The sequence below is a fragment of the Fulmarus glacialis genome, unplaced genomic scaffold, assembly GCF_000690835.1.
Source record: "Fulmarus glacialis isolate BGI_N327 unplaced genomic scaffold, ASM69083v1 scaffold14550, whole genome shotgun sequence".
Taxonomy (NCBI): Eukaryota; Metazoa; Chordata; class Aves; order Procellariiformes; family Procellariidae; genus Fulmarus; species Fulmarus glacialis.
This window is the reverse complement of record NW_009189677.1, coordinates 495-17741: the sequence shown is the minus strand read 5'-3', so window position 1 is coordinate 17741 and position 17247 is coordinate 495. Positions and strand designations below refer to the sequence as shown.

The following is a 17247-nucleotide window of genomic DNA, read 5'->3' as shown; positions in this document are numbered from 1 at the left end:
CTTGGAGGAAAAAAAAAAATCTCTGCCTGGAAGATTTCGGTTGCTCTGCAGGGCTGTAAGGTCAGGAAAGCAAAAGCTGGTGCTTGCTATGCAGAGCACAGAGTCAGAGTGCCAGGCAAGCAGGTACTTACTCAGCTGCAGCTGCAAGGGTCAGCTTTGCACTGGGGTTGGGGCTTGCATCCATGGGAGGGAGGAAATGATGCTACCAGGGCCAGAAGGGGATGGTAGGCGAGCAGAGGAGATCGAGACACACTGAGCTCCTGGATGAGCCTCGCTGTCCCCCATGCCAGCCAGCCAGGCGGTCAGAGCTGCGGAGGGAGACAGGGACAGGACACCTGCACTGCTCTGTCTCCCCTCGCCAAGTTGTCTTTGCTCAGCTGCTCTGTGCCTAGGTTATTTTAGCTTTGATTCAGCTCCGAAATTGCCTTGGCTGAAGCTCTGTCTCTATTGTTTTCAGTCTGCAGGAGCATCATTGAATGTGTCAAAAAGATAAATTGGAGAAAAGGAGAGGGGAAGAAAAAAAAAAAAAGAGGCGAGCAGTGCGGTTGGTGGGGAGAGCCGTGCCGGTTGTGGTCTGCCAGGGCAGCTGGCTGCTTCAAGCACAGGCTCCCTTCCCAGAGGCAGCTCTTTGCCCTGCTGCCCAGCTCCTTCCCCACAGCCCTGTCCCCTTCTCTGCAGGGCTGAGACACCCTTCCGGACATCCCCCTTTCCTTCTGCCGGAGGGGTTTTTCCCCTCGGCAAAGCTCATTTAGGCTTAGCGTCTGCCCTGCACGAGCCTGGTCTGGGGGCACCGGGAGTGCCGAGAGCACAGCCTCTGAGACCTGCTCTCTGTACCTGCCCTGGCTGGGGCTGATACGCCGAGCCCAGCCCAGTGAATGGTGAGCTAAAGCCCCTGCAGATCAGCTGGGAGCACCGTAGCAGGGCTCTGGAGATGAACAGAAAAGAGGTAGGAGGGAGCGAGACAAACCCAAGCAGGACAGCCAGCAAGAGGGGTCCTGGGCCCTGGGTGGGGGCTCGGAGCAGACCTGTGTGCATTCCCAGAGGTTTCACTTGCTGGTGGGCTTGTGCACATCTCAGGGTACAGCACGCCAAAATGCCTGGTCCAGGGTCCATCGAGCTGGGGAAGGTCTGTGCAGCGCAGACAGTCTGCATGGGTTGGCTTGGGCTCCAGCCCGGGCTCTCTAAGGAGTTCAGGGGACCCCTGACCCAACGGTTCGAAGAAGGTTCAGGTGTCTGCATTCCTGGAGAGATCGGGACTGAGGGATGAGGTTTGGGGATTATCTGTCCGTTTGGGGTTATCAGTCGGTGCTGCAAGACATGACACAGTCCAAGAGCTCCTGGAGCCAGCGCCGGGGATGGGGCATTGAACAGGTTGGGGCAGGTTGCTGTCATAACGCCTTCACCACTGCTAATGTGATCAGCCTCCTCCAGGACACAGCTATCAGGCGAACCCCTGCCCCAAGAGCTCATTAACTGCCAGGCAGAAACAAGCATGATACCAGTGGGATCAGGAGGGTTAAATCCTGCCGAGGCACCGGAACCCCTGGTTTGGCTCCCGGGAAGGGCGCTCGCGGTGAGTTATGGGAGGTTGAAGAGGCAGTTGTTACTGCTGCCGGGGACATCGGGGCAAATGAAGAGCCTATTAAATAAAATGTCAGCCAGAAACGGATGAGAACTGGCATTGCTTTTTCAGCTTGCACTTTACAAAATGAATCTCCTTGTGCATGGTGGATTTGCATATTCAAAATAGGCAGCGGTGGAGGGGTGCTCCTTCTGAACCCACCAAGGGCTAAATTGCATAAATTGGGTTATCCAAAATGCTCCTCTAAATGACTGGAACGATCTAACGACATAATCCATTGCCAGAGGAGATGGGTTGTCAGAGCCTAAGCCCCTTTGTCTCTGGAAACTACGTCAACTTGTGCATGAGAAATGAAGCCAAGAAATTGCCGGCAAGCACCAAGCTGGGTCCTGTGCTGGGCAGGGGAAACCATTCCCTGCCCCAGTTGCCTTTCACACCTGAAATGGGGAAGATTGATCTGTGTGAAAACTTCAGGAGGCAAATGCTGAGCAGATCCCATTAAATAAGGCTGATATCAAATAGAAACTGATTTGCATGGGCTGATCAAGCTAATTACTACAGCAGGAACTCGGAAAATCATCAGATTCTTATGCAGCAGGAGTGCTGAGATCCGCTGCTATGAAGCTCGGTGCGTAGATGCCTGCCAGTGTTACCGTGCCTTCAGCAGCAGCCACACCGGCATCTCTGTCAGGAGCCGTGCGCGGGACGTGGCCGGTGTGCCGGCTCCGTTTGAGGCGGTCACTGCTCGCCTACCAGCAGCAGCCTGAGCTGTCACTCTCCCTCATCTGACAGGGGAGGCAAACTCATGACATTGATAATTTATAAATCATTTAGTTTGATTTAGAAACCTGTCAGGGTGTTTCTCTGCATTACCAATGCTTTCCAAACGCTGTGGTGCGTGCAGAGTGCAATGGCCCCATGGAGCAGCGCCTGCCAGCACGGGCACAGCCGAGTCACCGGCGGTGGGGGCCACCCACACAGCATGCGGGTAATGAGCATCTCGGTTTTGCTGGTAATTCGGTCCCATCTGGTACGCCAGGGACCGAAAGGCTGCGCTGGCATCTGCACTCCTTCTTCTGCCACAGCCAGGCGATTGTGACCTTGGGTGCTGCCTGGGAGCCCTGGCAGAGCACGAGGGCTGTGTGCCAGTGGGCAGGCAGCCTGGTGGGTGACCGGCAGGGATTTGTGCCGTAGGCAGGTGGTAGATCTTGGGTGGCATTTGGCCTGGTGGAAGGGAGGTCACTTGGGCGTTCCCAGCACCCCTGCCTGTGTCCCACAGGGGACCATGTGTGCATGCATCCCACAGGGCCCCAGGTGCCTGTGCCCCATGGGGGGACCATATATGTGCACATCCCACGGGAGACCATGCATGCCTGTATCCCACAGGGATCCGAGGTGCATTCATCCCACAGGGAAGTGTGCTTGTGTGCATCCCAAGGGGACCCTGGGGCACGCGTGTCAGGTCGTGCCGCCGCAGGAGCAGCTCCACGTCCCTGTGCCCGTGCATTTCCCCAGGCGAGCGCCTTCAGGTGACTTGTGCGTGAGGAGGCGTGCGGCTGGTGAGACGCGCATGTCTCCTGTCAACAAACAGAGACGCTGTCTCCCAAGGCTGCTGGTTCGGTGTAATGTTTGTACACACATGTGTAGAAAACAGAGTTCGCGTGGGCGGGTGTGCCTCTAAATATAGGCCTGGCTACCTGGGAAGCGCGCTGCACTCACAAGCCAGCTCGCTGCAGCTTGCAGAGTCCCTTCCTCTCCCTGCGCCCCCAGGAGCATGCTGGCACAGGCAGCAGAGCTTGGAGCAGGTTATAAAGAGATTATAAAGAAGTATAAATTAAGCCTCTCTGCTAGAAATGCCGGCAGCCCCAGGCTGAAAGCATTGTGCTCAAAGGCTTCCCCTGCTCCTTTGCTTTTTTCTTTTTGTAATTGTTTTGCCTCTATCATCTGGTATCAGCTCAAGAGTTTTCCTGAGCCTCGGAGCATGGAAAGGGCTCCCAGAAAAGGCAGGGGTGGAGGGGAACCCAGTGATGCTGTGTTTGTCAACTCCCATAAGCAGGTTCCTGTGTAGCTCTGTTCAAGGCTGGTGACAGTATCGGGGGCTTGGTGGGACAGTCCCTGCTGCCACACAGTCAAGCTCATGGGCCAGCTCTGTTGTGGCTTGGGGACCTTCTTGCCAATGTTGTGCTGCCAGAAATGCTGCAGGGTTTGCCACCTCTTATGTCAAGGTTGAGCTCTCGCCCTGGACGGGCTGGCAGGGCTGCGCCGTGGGTCACTGGACCACCCTGGGAGGTGCTGGGTGAGTTCACTGCGTCTGACTCAGAGTCCCTCTGCACCCGGGGGCTGTCACGCAGCCATCTGGGCTGGGGATGTTGCTGTTGCTTCTGCGGTCCTGCCTGCTCCGTTGGCATCCCTTCCCCCAGGCCCCTTCCTTGCTCTGCGCTGCGCTGCGCTGCACTGGGTGGAGATAGCAGTCCTGAAAACCTCCAGCAAGTCATCAGCTGAGCAAATTTCTCTCTGTAAACCCAGAGTGAAAGTCCTGGGATTCGTGAGGGCCCAAAGGAAAGTGCTTGATTGGATTTTCAAGTCCCTTTCTGTGGCGCTGGGAGAGAGGGGCTGACAGCCTTCCTGAATCTTCCTCACTGCCACCTGGGAGGGGATCCAGACTGTGCCCTCTCGCTAATGGGATATAAAGGATCAGTAACTCTCCCCACCTTTATTTAACTCCCCTCTGGACGTTATACGCAGCAATAAATTTCTCCTCCTGCAAATCCTTCAGAGCAAGACGGGCAGCTACAGGGTCCCTCGCCTGGTGCCCGGGCAGGCGTGGAGGGAGCCGTGCTCCTGCTGCCTCAGCGCCGGAGAGGAGCCGCTGTGCGGTGCAGCAGCCAGAGCCTGTCCCTGAGGAGCACGAGGCTCTGGGGACACACTGTGTGCATTTGGGGTCTCTTGCAGGAGAGGCTCGGTTTGGGTTCAAGCTGCCCGTGCCAGCATGAGAGGGGCAGGAGCACCTGGGGCTGGCACCCATTGCCTGGTGTAAGCCCCGTCCTCCCCACTGGGCTGAGAGTGTTTGTCTCCAGTACTGCCAGAAAGCAAAGTTAATACAACACGAAGGTCTCCTGAATTAAAATCAGGGAACGTAGGAGCTGAGTGTTCAATCAGCAGCAGTAAGTGAGCGACAGAGAGCGGCCAGGCTATGGTGGGGAATTGGTGTCACTCCAAGCCCCCATCACGCAGCTGAAGTGTCACTCAAATAAGGGAGAAAAGTGCTGCGAATTTTATTCCATCACTCCTTATCTCTGATTAATCCTCTTATGTGTTCATCTCATTTTAGCCCAGTGTTGACTGTCTGTTTACTGTATTCCTGTAGTCCTCGCAGAGATAAAAATCCCTCCGAGACTGTAACATCTTCCCCAGCCCTGCCCTGGCTGGGCGAGAGGGGCTCCTGCCCGCTGACACCGGTGGAGCACCGCGGAGGAGAAGACCGAGGTAACATGCCCATGGTCACCGTGAAGGATGGTAGCAGAGGAGGGGCTGGAAACCAGCTTCTCCCTGGACCTAGATTAGTGCCCAGCCACTTGGGCATCCCCGAAGGGAAAGAAAAATACCCTAAAAAAATTGTCCCATGGTGTGGCTTTGCAGCCTATGCTCAGAGCACGTGCTGAATGCACTAGAGAGGAGACAGGCTTTCCCCTCGCAGATTGTTAGAGCTCTGCGAGGGAAGCCCTGCCTGTCCCAAGTCCCTCTCCTCTGGACTAGGCTTTCCAGATCATCTCAGTTTTGCCGGCAGGCCCAGGGTAGGGGCTCCCCTGCCTGCTGCTGGGTGAGGCAGGAGCACGAACCTTCTGGGCCTGACCCTGTTGCTAAAGGATTTTGCTTTGATCCTGCTCTCGGCAAGGTGCTTCTCCAGCTGGGGAGAACAAAAATCCCTTAAACAGCCAAAAATCATGTGGAAAATTGGAAGAGAAAATGGTGGGAGCCCCCAGGTAAAAACAATTCGCATTTACAAGGGAATGGTGTCTGTAACAGTGTGGAAACCCACACAAATGAGGCAAACCTCTGTCTTTGGGGGGCATTCAGACAGGTTGCACAGCACCCCAGCCTGTCCCCAATTTGTGTGGGCACGGCCAGGCTGTGTGTGCAGACACCCTGGAGGTCTTTATCATCTCACGCTCAGCATCCTTCGCTCCTGCAGGTACCCGATGCCCCTCGGCGCTGCTGCCGAGTGCCTGCCCTGGAGCCCTGCTGCCTCCTGAAGGCACCCAACGGCACACTCAGGCGCATGCAAGTGGCGTCCCATCTCTGCCACGCTCACGCGCGCCTCAGGGAGCCCAAGCCAGTGGCCTGACACGCGCAGGTGGGTACGCGCCCCATCGGTGTGCTAGAGAGGTGGGCCATGGGAATTTTGGAGGCCTCTGAATTTAGTAGCTGGAAATTGCTTTTCAAACCCAGTTGAATTTACAGCCTCCCCAGCATCCTGTGGTGGTGAGCTCCAGGGATTAATTGGCTCTTGGGTGGCCTTTTCCTGTGTTAAACCTCCTTCCACAGGGGCCCTCCAGTTCTCATGCGGTGCCGGCTCCCTGCCCCATGGTTTTAGGGGCCCCGTCACAGTCCCTCTTCCTCTTTTCCTTTCCAGGCTGGAGAGCCCAAGTCTTAGATGAGGAAGATGTTGTTTGTGAGTGTGTGCCTGTGGAAGGTGCGATCCAGGCTGGGCTTCAGATTCTCAGTGGTGCTTCTGGGCCGTGTCTCACAGGGCTTATTTCAGGACAGCCTCTCCCTGCACAGAAGCTGTTTCTTCTGTTGACCTGAGCATGTCTGTTGGGGTGCAGGGTCTTTGTTAGCCATGCTCACACTGTATTTTCTGTTAATAAGCAGCATTACTTTGGGAATGGCCCCTCTCACCCTCCAAGATGCAGCTCTCAGCGCCAGGTCAGGCCGGTCCCACTCCCTGCCGGGGGGGCTGAGGCCCTCTCCATCCCTCTCTGCCACCCCTGAGGTATCACAGGTCCTGGGATTTCCACCTGGCCTCCATCCCTCCCTGCCCCTCTGCCTGTGTTTTTCTCTAGCTGAGATGCCAGGACCGTTTAAAAAGCTGGCTGAGCAGCAGAGAGCTGCGGCTGCTGCCCGGAGACAGGCTGAGGCTGCTTCATTATTTACAGCTGCCTGTGGCTGCTCACTGGCTTCTCCAGCAGCTCAGCTCCGGCTGTGCTGGGGGACGCGGCTCACTGTCTGCTTGTTCCTGCGCTGAAAGGCCGGAGTATTTTTGCCCTCGAACAGTTGCCATCTGGCACCCAACCTCTGTACCAGCAGCATACCTGGCATACTTGCCAGCTCAGGACAGACCCAGGGCCAGCGGTAAAGCTAACCCTTGCTAACCCTTTTGAAGAGCTCTACTGATTTTAGATTGCTTCCTAATATTGACAGCAAATGCAAGCTGGAGCACAGGGGGTAAAGTCCTGGGCCATATGGCAGAGCTGTATGCAGGCTGCAGTTCTCCAGACTGGGTCCACGAAGGACCAGCCGTGAAGGCCTGGGTCATTCTGCTGCCTTTAACGTCAGTCTCAGCCAGGCTGGCAGCCCTCGGTCCAGCCCTCCTCGCTTCAGCCAGCTGTTAATTACTGCCAAAGCAAGGGCAGCCATTACTGGGCCATCAAACGCCACCTCCGTGTGCATTGCATGTCTGAGCAGCTTCACTTCATGGTGGTCTGGAAGTAGAGCATCTGTTTGCCCTTGCTGAGGATGTCTGACATGTTAAAGTGGTCCAAATGGCATCTTCCAAGGTGACAAGATGATTGCTGGGTGCAGATGTGCAGGACTGATATAGAGCAGAGATGCACGTCGCGGTGGATCCCATGCTGGCCAGCTCTGTCCCCGCTGTTGGTCCCTACGTGCCCTGGCAGCCCTGCGGGCTCCATCTGAGATGGAGACCAGCGTGCGAGGCTGCAGCTGCCATATGCTCCCCATAAAAACACTTCTTGGCCCGTTCCCCAGCATTTCCTGCCATTGCCACATGTGCTTAGGATCCCACATGCCTCACAAGCCGTTCACCAACTGCAGCCTGGCAGATGGAGGAGCAGGGCATGGTTTTGCAGCGGGAGAGACAGGAATCCACAGGCTCTGTTTGTTCTCGGGGTGTTCATGGCAGCAGACGAAGGGGGAGGAGAGCTGGCACCCACCCCTGCAGTGCCATCTGTGCAAAGTGCCCCTCTGCAAAATGCTTGAGACCTTTCCGTACCCACTCCCCATTCTGGGGCTCAGCTGTAAGCCCTTCTTCAGCTGCAGAAAGTGTTTCCATCTCGTGCCATCCTGTTTAAAGGTGGTTGGAAATGGTGCGAGTGTCCTGGGTAGATGGAGATCACCGCTCCTCCCAGGCAGGTACTGGTTTGTTCTGGTGGCTTTTCCCGCTAGCAGAGGTGGTCAGTCAGCACTAAAAGCAAAGAGAGAAAACCAGTCCTCGGAGGGAGCAGAAATTCATTGCAGTGAGAAATTAAAAATGTATGCGTCAGCTTTTGGAGTAACTCTTGCTCTGCCTTCATCTGTCTGCGGGGGGAATGAGGGCTCTGGATTCAGCCCTGCTCTGCAGCGCGGAGGTCTGAAGGTGCGCAGGAAACTGAAGGCACATCCCTTGGCGGTGTATCATGGTGGGGAGTGACCAGACGAAGCTGATGTCTCTCTTACCTTGGGCGGCAGAGTGTGACCGGATCAGTGTCTGAGCTCTGAGCACAGGAGATAAGCGACCAAGCCCCAGGAGAGGAGATATCTTCATGCCGTGTTGGTTGAGACACCATGAGCCAGATGAGGAGCAGACATCCTCCCACAGCAGCACGTCTGTGGTGGGCTCCTGCTGCGGATGGGCACAGGGGGGGTTTCTCCTGGCGAGTCCTTTTACCTTGTGCTGAACTGTTTTCCAGTGACCTTGTGTCTCGGTGGCATTGTGCCATGGTGGTCCCCAGGGATGCGAGGGGACACGGTGCAGCCTCTCAGGCTGGGGGTGGGCAACAGGCAGGCAGGGACATAGGCAGGGTGGGGACACGGACATGAACGGCCATCTGCTCCCTGCAGTGGGATGGGGTCAGTGCTGGTCTGTGCCCACTGAGGGGGGTGGCAGGTGTTTTCCAAGCAGTGTGGCCTGGATCACTGGCGGCTGAACCCGGGATGGGGCTGGGTTTGGGTGCTGCTGACGGGGCAGAGCTGCTGAGCTCCAGGGGTTGTTCTATAGCTCCTGTTCCCTGCTGTGAGAGCAAGGCCGAGAGATTTGCAGCCCAGCACACTTCTCTTCCCAGGAATTAGAAGAAGAAACGGAAAAAACAGGCTTCAGAGAAGCAATGGCTCCTGGGGTCCTGGGGTGTAGCCAAGCTGTAATTACCAGTGTTAGGGAGAGCATTACCCACTGCTGCTGCTGGTTTTCTTTGACCTCTTGCTCTGGTCCAGGGCGAGCACATGTTGTGCCCCAAGCCCAGCGTGGAAGATCTGCCACGGGAAGGATGTTCAGAGCCGCAGCCCGGAGAAGGCATGTCATACCTGCTGCTGAGCACATTACTGCTTCTCCGGGAGTGGATAAGTCCTGCTTATGAGGACACTGGTCCTCTTTTATTTAATTTCCTGGTAATGCTTCTGCAGCGTCAAAGTCTTATCAGGAGAGGAGCAGCTTAAGAGCCTGGTAAAGGAGTTTTATTGTCAGTATCCAGCTCTTTATTCCCCTCTTCCCTTTAACGCTGGTCGGCAGACAGCTTTCTTTTCCTTTTGTCCATTTAAGCTGCAAAGATTTTCCTGCTAACCTTTTCTGATGGTAATTCAGCCGCGTGAGAGGCTGCTGTTCCTGGGTGGTCATCGGAGGGTCATGGCTCAGCCATGGGCTCCGTGGGGAGGAGCAGGGGTGAGACCCACTCCCAAATTGCACACAAAAGGACAGATCTGGGGACACAACAGCTTTAACTGGGCAGCTGTAGTCTGGGACTTGTCATCCACTTGGCTGTGACTTAGTGAGCAAACCCCTGCCTCAGTTTCCCCAGAGCAATCGCACTGAGCTCAGCCACATCTCTGAAGCATCCCAGTGCTTTGAGCCCCACAGTTTATCCTCACATTCATGCGCTGCAGGGGCTTGTTTGATGGGGGGGCTGGAGTTGCTGTGGGTAGTTTGCGGGGGATGAAAGGTGGGGGGGTCTCCCCTGGGAAGCCAGCAGCTCGGCGGCTCTGCTGTCTTTGGCAGCCAGCTCCATCTCTGCAAACAGCAGGTGTTCTCCCCAGCCACGCCGGGCATGTGGAGACGCAGCACTATGTTCAGTCCCCTTTTCAGCTGCAGACAATGGCTTTGGATAACATTCGTTTGAGAAAATTGGTTGAATTGTGTGATATTTTTGTTGTTGTTGTTGCTCTTGTTCTTTTAAAGGCTCATGGGAGTAGCAGAGCAGCTAATGAGGTCAGGGGAGACAGGTCTCGCCTGCATTTCCCTGCAGCTGCACTCTCCTGGCCATGGAGCCGGCCCTGCACCCTGCGCCTGCGGGTGCTGCACCCCCACTGAGACCTCTGTCGGGTGTAGGACTTCACCCACCCCAGGGAGATGCTCACACCCTTCTGTTCTTCAGCAGTTCCCTTACCCGGATCTCACTGTTTTGCTTCTCCAGCCATGTGCCGCTCCATGGGAGAGGGGAAAGCCACGGGTACCCATCTGGCTAGGCACCAGGGATGGGTCAGGGTGGACCCAGCAGTGGTGGCATCCCATCACCACAGAGCGCAGCTCATCCACAGCCAGCACTGTATCCCTGACACTGGGTGGAGGTGCCCGGTGCTCAGAGCCCTCCTGGCTCCCATGGGAGACAAGGCAGCAGGGACAGGGCCAGACACTGCTCCCTTAAAGGATGTCAGGACAGGTCACCTGGGGATCAGGGCTGGCACAGGGCTGTCTTTCCTGGCAGCAATGTGCTCAAGCCTGAAGTTGCACGTGTGCTGGCGCAGAGCTGCAAAAATCTCCCATTCTCTTTCGGACCCACGCGCCATCCCTCTTCACTCTGCAGTGGGTGCCAATATATGGCGCTGGGAGCGGGCAGGGGGTGTCGGAAATGCAGACAGATTGCATTAGATGGGTGATGTGTCAAATCCTAAACTGATAAGAGGCAGAACAATTGATGTGTTGCCAAAAGGCCTGGAAGGATCTTTTTTAAGCAGGCTAAATAGTCTGGACAGGAACAAGCAATGAGCAGCACAGAAACAACAGCACCTTCATCACTTTATTTTTCTGGTCGCAGCCATGCTCGTTGCCATCTGTTTGTGCTGTGCTCCACTGCCATTCCAATGGTGCTGGGATTGCTCCCCGATAGCAGGCTTGCAGCCCTGCCAAGCGGCCCGGAGCCATGGCCGGCATTGCTCTGGGATGCCAAGGGCAGGTTTGGCATGACCTTGCCCTGGGCTGGGTCTTCCCGGCTTCTGGCTGTCAGTGCTTCGAGGAGTCCCGGGGGCTGGCGGCAGAGACTCGGTCGTAGTGCCAGCAGCCATGGCTGAGCCTGCCTTAATCCCAGTTTTCAGACTGGCTGAACTTGTTTCCGCTTATGTCTGATACTGTGCAGCCGTGTTACACGGCGTGAAAAAGTCAACCCTTGAGTTTGCTCTTGAACCTCTGCAGAATGGGCAGAGAGACGGCACTCCAGCCATGCCAGGGCTGTCTCTTCTGAACCTCGTGGCGGTGGCATCCCTCAGGTAATGGCCAGAGTCACACCACCAGGAGTTTATCCCACACAGGTCTCCTATCTAATGAAGTAGATGCTGGGACAGGGATGGGACAGCCCGAGCTGCTGGTGCTGGGGCAAGGATGGGCACTGAGCAGCACCGCTCTGCAAGGGAGAATGGCAGGGCTGTGGATGTTCCGGCAAGCTGCTGGGACCCGCAGTGCCAGCAGCAATGCAGGAGGCAGGTGGCGTGGGGCTGCCCTCCAGGTCACAGAGGGCTTGGGGCAAGCGGGAAGGGCTGCCATGATGGGTGCATTACAGCCTGCCCCTCTGCTCTGCAGCGCAGCCATGTGATGCCGGAGGAGCGCGGTGGCGATGATATGGAATGTGGGCAGCTGTCTTCAGACACGCTCCGACAGGTGACGGTCCAGCGCCACCCCTGCTACGGATTCGGCTTCGTGGCCGGCAGCGAGAGGCCAGTGGTGGTGCGCTCGGTGGCAGCAGGTAGGGTGTGCGGTGTGGTGGTCCCTGGACACGGCTGCAGGGTGCCAGGAAGCAAAGCAGCACCCTCCCCTGGTGGGACCCCTCCCTGGGCTCCTGTCCTCTCCTGTCCCCTCCAGTGGGCCTGCGGGATGCCCTCCACAGCTACATACATGGGCAAATGCTTTGGGGGCGCTTGGGACCCTTCTGCTTTCCTCCAACCCTACAGCCCCAGGATGCCTGGGCTGGCCCTGACCCTCTCTCCCGGCAGGTGGCCCCTCTGAGGATAAACTCCTGCCAGGAGACCAGATCTTGGCCATCAATGATGAGGACGTGAGTGAAGCCCCCAGAGAGAGATTCATCGAGCTCGTCAGGTAAGGACAACACTCGTCCCTCATTGCCTTTGGGGAGGGGGCTTGTGCTAGGCTGCTGTGCACCAACTGGAGCATTGGGGTGTCGATGCACACCCCCAGGCTCCACTGTCACCAGTGGTCACGGCTGGGGTGAGGAAGCCTCAGCCTGAGCAGGGGGAGTGCCTTGGAGCAAGTGCCATACTCATTCCTGGCTGACCTAGAGGTGGGCAGCACTGGGAGAGCACCCACAGCGCTATTACCAAGCATCCCAAGGAGCCCATGAAGGTCCCGACCACCATCGGGCTGGGGAGGGTGGGATGTGCTCTCTCAATAGCCAAATGCACATGTTGAGGTCCACCACCATGAGGTCCCGTCCACCTTCATTTCTCCTTTCTGTCACAGGAAGGCCAAGGACTTCATCATTCTCACAGTTCTGCACACCCACCAGGTGAGACCGACAGGGCCATGGACAGCCCCAGGGGAGCCAGGACAGGGGTTAAGAGCCCTTTGGGAGACTGAGGTAGGGTCCTTGGAGGCCCTGGGGGACCACTCAGGCAGCTCAACTGAGGTGTCGGACTGCTGTCCCGCCACCCCAAGCCTCTTCCAAGCCGTCAGGTCTGAGAGCTGCCGCAGCCCCGAAGGGTCCGTGTGGGCATGCGGCCATCTCCCTGTCCTCGTCACTACCTCCTTGCAGGAGGGAGGGAGGAAAAATATCTCCAAACCCATACAGTTTGCTGAGGGCATCAGGCGTGTCTGATGAAGTGACCTGTCATGCCAGAGGTGGCAGGGAGGGACATACCATTGCCGTTCCCAGCAGGCTTGTCCAGGGAGTCCCTGGGGAGATGGGAGTGCCAGGCTGCAGGCCCCGAGTAGTGCAGCTGGCGGTGGTGCTGGCACCGAGTGGTGATAGTGGACTGGGGCTTGGCGCCTGTGACGCTGGAGCAGATTGAACCATCATGCTGGTGGCAGTGCTGGCAGGGCATCATTTCTGCTTTGCTAAGCCCTTTGATGTCAGTGAAGGAGATAAGTGTGAGAGCTCCCCTGTGTTCCCCTCCTCTGCAGGAAGGAGATGCCACCACCCAGCGCTGCTCCATCAGGAGCAGGATGTGTGCCGGGCTCCAAAACTTTTTTTTCTCCTGGCACTGGATGACTGCCAGCCAGGTCAGGCTGCTCAGCTGACACCGGCGCCCTCAGACACACACAGCTCTGCGGCATGACCATGTCCGTGCCAGAGTGTATGCAGGCAGAGACTCCCTGGCACCTGGCACTGCCACCAGAACATCCCGCAGGGCTGCCTGGGGTCCTGCCATCTCCCATCTCCCAGCCACCCGGCTCCTCCCTGCTGCTGGAGACCCACATCCAAGGGGCTCATCTCTCCCGTCTGAACTTGTGCCAATGCCTCCAAAGCAAGCCCTGGCTCATGTCTGCTGGAGCTCAGCCTGCACAGGGGGTGCCGGGCACATGTGCCCACTAGGGGTGCAGCCTCCCCCATCACACTGAGGGTGCTGGTGTGACTTCAGGGGCTGCTACTGATTGTTCTGGCCCTGCCTGCAGCGCTGTATAAACACAGTGAAGGGGACTTGCTTTCCACCCCCCCATTTCATGGTTTGCTGCCCGCTCCCCATCATCGTGCTGGCTTCAGAGAGGCTTTCTCTGGGCCCCGTGTCGTCTGCCTTTCCCCACGCCATGGCTCCAAGGGCAGGCAGGTGATTTACCCGGTGCTCTCTTTCCAGTCTCCCAAATCTGCTTTCATCAGTGCAGCCAAGAAGGCGAAGCTAAGGTCCAACCCGGCAAAGGTCCGATTTTCAGAGCAGGTGACAGTCGGTGAGACAGACCCAGTAAGTCCTGCCCTGCCTTCCTTCATGATTCACCCCTTTGAGGCATCCCTGGGGCCATGGGGCACAAGATGGCTGGGGGCCGCAGGACTCCTCTCCCCTGATTTGGGCTCTGCGGGTGAGAGCAGCCCTCTGGCCCGGGGAGCCCTGCAGGGCAGATGCCCTTGGGCACACTCAAGGCATTGGGTTGGTGCTGGGGGGACGTGCCGTGGTCCTCCCCTGTTCCTCCGTCTGGATGGAGCCCCAGAAACTGTCTTTGGAAACCTGGTCCTACCTGAGTCCCTCTGGGCACGCAGGGATGACATCCAGGCAGTGCCAGCACCTGCCCTAAGGAAGGTCTGTGGCTTCCAACCCCGTGCCAAAGGCTTCACAGGACCACCCGTGCGTGGGGCAGGGTGACCAGGGCACTGCTGCGTGGCAATGGAAGCTGTTACGCTGCAGTAGCATTCCAGCCCAGTGCCATTATTTCTTAATTGCAGAAAGGTTTTATTAAGCAGCATACAAAAAAAAAAAAAAAAAACCAAAACCGAAAAAAACCCTGTAAAGCACTTCTAGCAAATTCTATTTTTAAGCGAATTGAATTAAGTAATTATCTGAACAAAACGCTTCTCGCTAAATAAAATCAGCCTTCACTCAATTTCCTGCACAGGGCATGTGCAAGGCTGAGGTGGGCTAGGCTTGGGTTACGGGTCAGGAAAGGGGGATCAGCTCTGAGCCACCCTGGCTATCGCCTCCCCTCTGGGACAACAGCTGGGGAGCAGGACAGGCTGCCAGGCATGGGCATGGGTTTGGGATGTGCTGGACGGAGTAGGATGCTCCGTTCCCGCTGCAGCTGCTGGGAGCTGGGGAGGTGAATCTGTCAGGCAGCTCTGAATTGCTCCAGCTCTGCACTTCTCGATGGCTCAGCAGAGACGCTGGATTTTCAAGAGAAATGTGCCTCTTAGCACATAAGCCCAGAGAAGCGGAGGATGCCATAACTGCTCCATCACTGACACTCGTTCTCTCTCCGCATTCTCCCTCCGTCTCTCCGTGCCCCCCATCCTCCTCGCCTCCCCCATTGCCGGCGCTGCGTGCCAGGACATGTTGAAGAAAGAAGCTCTCCTCCTCATTCCCAACGTGCTGAAGGTTTTCCTGGAGAACGGGCAGATCAAATCATTTACGTTCGATGGCCGAACCACCGTGAAGGTGGGCCCCTCCACTTCCCCCACAGCACCATGATGCTTCTCTCTTCCCACCTGCCCGATTCATTTTTCTTTGTCTCTTGCTTCCTTTCACAAACACTGCAGTGGCGCTTGGCTGGCTGTGAACTGCCACCACATGATAGATAGCCCCTCCGCCTCCCCGGGCAACATGCTTTGCAGCTGGCGGGGATGGGTTTTTGCTGTCCTTCTCCCAGTCCTAACTTTTCTCCTTGCTGTGAGCCTGTCCTCCAGCCAGGATGGATGCTCCTGTGAGTCCCCCTGCCAGGGGCCAGCTCCCTCCAGCCCCCTTCCAAAACACCACAGTGTTACCCGAGGTGCTAGGGGTCTGGCTTCTGGTCACCTCCTGCTGCCAGGTCACTTCACCCAGCAGTGGCTGGGTACCATCCCACAGCCCCTCTCAGCACTGCAGGGCCTCATCCTGCACTGGCGTGTTCGCAGGTGCCAGGGAGGAGGGTGCTCTCAGTGGGGTGCCAGCTCCCACCCTGGGAGGGAGCCAGTGCCTCGCACCCAAGGCTGTCCATGGCGTTTGCAGGATGTGATGGTGACGTTGCAGGACCGCCTGTCCCTGAGGCACATCGAGCACTTTGCCCTGGTCTTGGAGTATTCCAGCCCGGAGCAGAGCCACCGGTTCCTGCTGCTCCAGGACAAGCAGCCGCTGGCCCACGTAAGCCGCTGGGTGCAGGAGGGCATTGGGACGGCCATGGCCGGTGGCTGGGGCGTAGGGAGGCTCTTCTCCCACCAGCGTGGGGCTTGGCCGGGGTTGTGCCATGGGGTGCCGTAGCCTCTCCTTGCCTCTGGCATGGTCCTGCAGGCTCAGGGGTGCAAAGGGTGGCCAAAGAGGGAGATGATCAGTGTTTTACCCATCCCACCCTGACAGCACCACAGAGGTGCTCTGTGCTGCAGCGTGGGCAGCTGCAGACAGCATTCATGAACATTCTTGGCCTGCCTGGGAAAGCCAGGAAGCTGGCACTGCATGGGACCAGGGATAAAATGGTGATTGCAGAGGAAGCATTAGCCTTGGTGGCATAAACCCCTGCAGCACCAGGCAAAGCTGTCACACTAAGGAAGGCTGGGCTGTTCCCAGGATGAAAGGATCAGGTGGTGCATGGAGGAGAGAAATCAAGTTCCCTCCTCCCAGGGGAGAGGAGAGGGGGTCTCCTGCCCTGCACGCAAATATATGTGGCTCCTGGGCTCACTGCTCCCCTCTGCTCCTGCCACAGGTTGTGCAGAGGACACACTACCATGGCATGAGATGCCTCTTCCGTGTGAGTTTCTTCCCCAAGGACCCAGTGGAGCTGCTGCGCCGGGATCCTGCAGCGTTCGAGTACCTGTACATCCAGGTAGGGGACTTGCTCCTAGGAACTGGGAGCTGATGGTGCTCGTGCCCCACGATTCTGCCCAGGCTGGGCCCTGTGGAGGCAACCCTCAGGTGGCGGGTGCCCTGTCCCCGTGGCTGTCTGAGAATACCTCTCCTCCCTCCTGCAGAGCCGCAACGATGTGATCAGAGAGCGCTTCGGCACAGACCCCAAGCCAGAGATGCTACTGGGGCTGGCTGCCCTCCCCATCTACATCACTGTCTCAGCCACCCGCCCCAGCCAGAAGGTCTCCCTCAAGAACGTGGAGTGAGTCCTCCTCCCTCTCCCCAAGCTGCTGCACAGCCCTCCTCTGTGTCCCCTGCCTGTGCTCCTGCTCACAACCCCTGCTTAACTGGGGTGCTCCCAGCAACATTTCGGGGTGCTGAGCATGAGAAGCCCTCAGAGCCCCGCTGGAGCTGGCCGGTGGCTCACAGGCTTGGCAGCAGTAACACACAGCCCCCGGTCCCACCACGGGGCCATGTAAGACCCCCACATGCTGACATCCAGCCACGCACAGCAGCCTTGCCAGGGCTGGCAGGGACATTTGCTGTGAGCCCAGGATCATTTTCGTTGGAACCCGGGCTGATTTTCCGCCTGGCATCCAAGGCAAGGAGAAGGCTGTGGCTGTGTAATCTCAGCTCGTCACCAAGCCATGCAGCCCTGGCTCAGTTCTCCTGTGGCTCCTGGTAGTCTTAAACCCATACGGACTCCGTCTGTGAGGGCTGGCCTTGCCCAGTGTGCACAGGGAGGAAGGGGGGAGATGCACCCCGGGAGGCCCCAA

At 57.5% G+C, this 17247-nt stretch overlaps 1 long non-coding RNA gene across 1 annotated transcript in view; it reads left to right on the top strand.

The window, feature by feature from the left end:
• Positions 1-16371: 16371 nt before the first annotated feature.
• Positions 16372-17247, top strand: part of LOC104080599 — a 1313-nt gene continuing 437 nt past the window's right edge. The window contains exons 1-2 of the long non-coding RNA XR_683565.1: positions 16372-16451; positions 16597-16733. This is a non-coding gene — a long non-coding RNA (uncharacterized LOC104080599). The remainder of the gene's footprint in view (positions 16452-16596; positions 16734-17247) is intronic.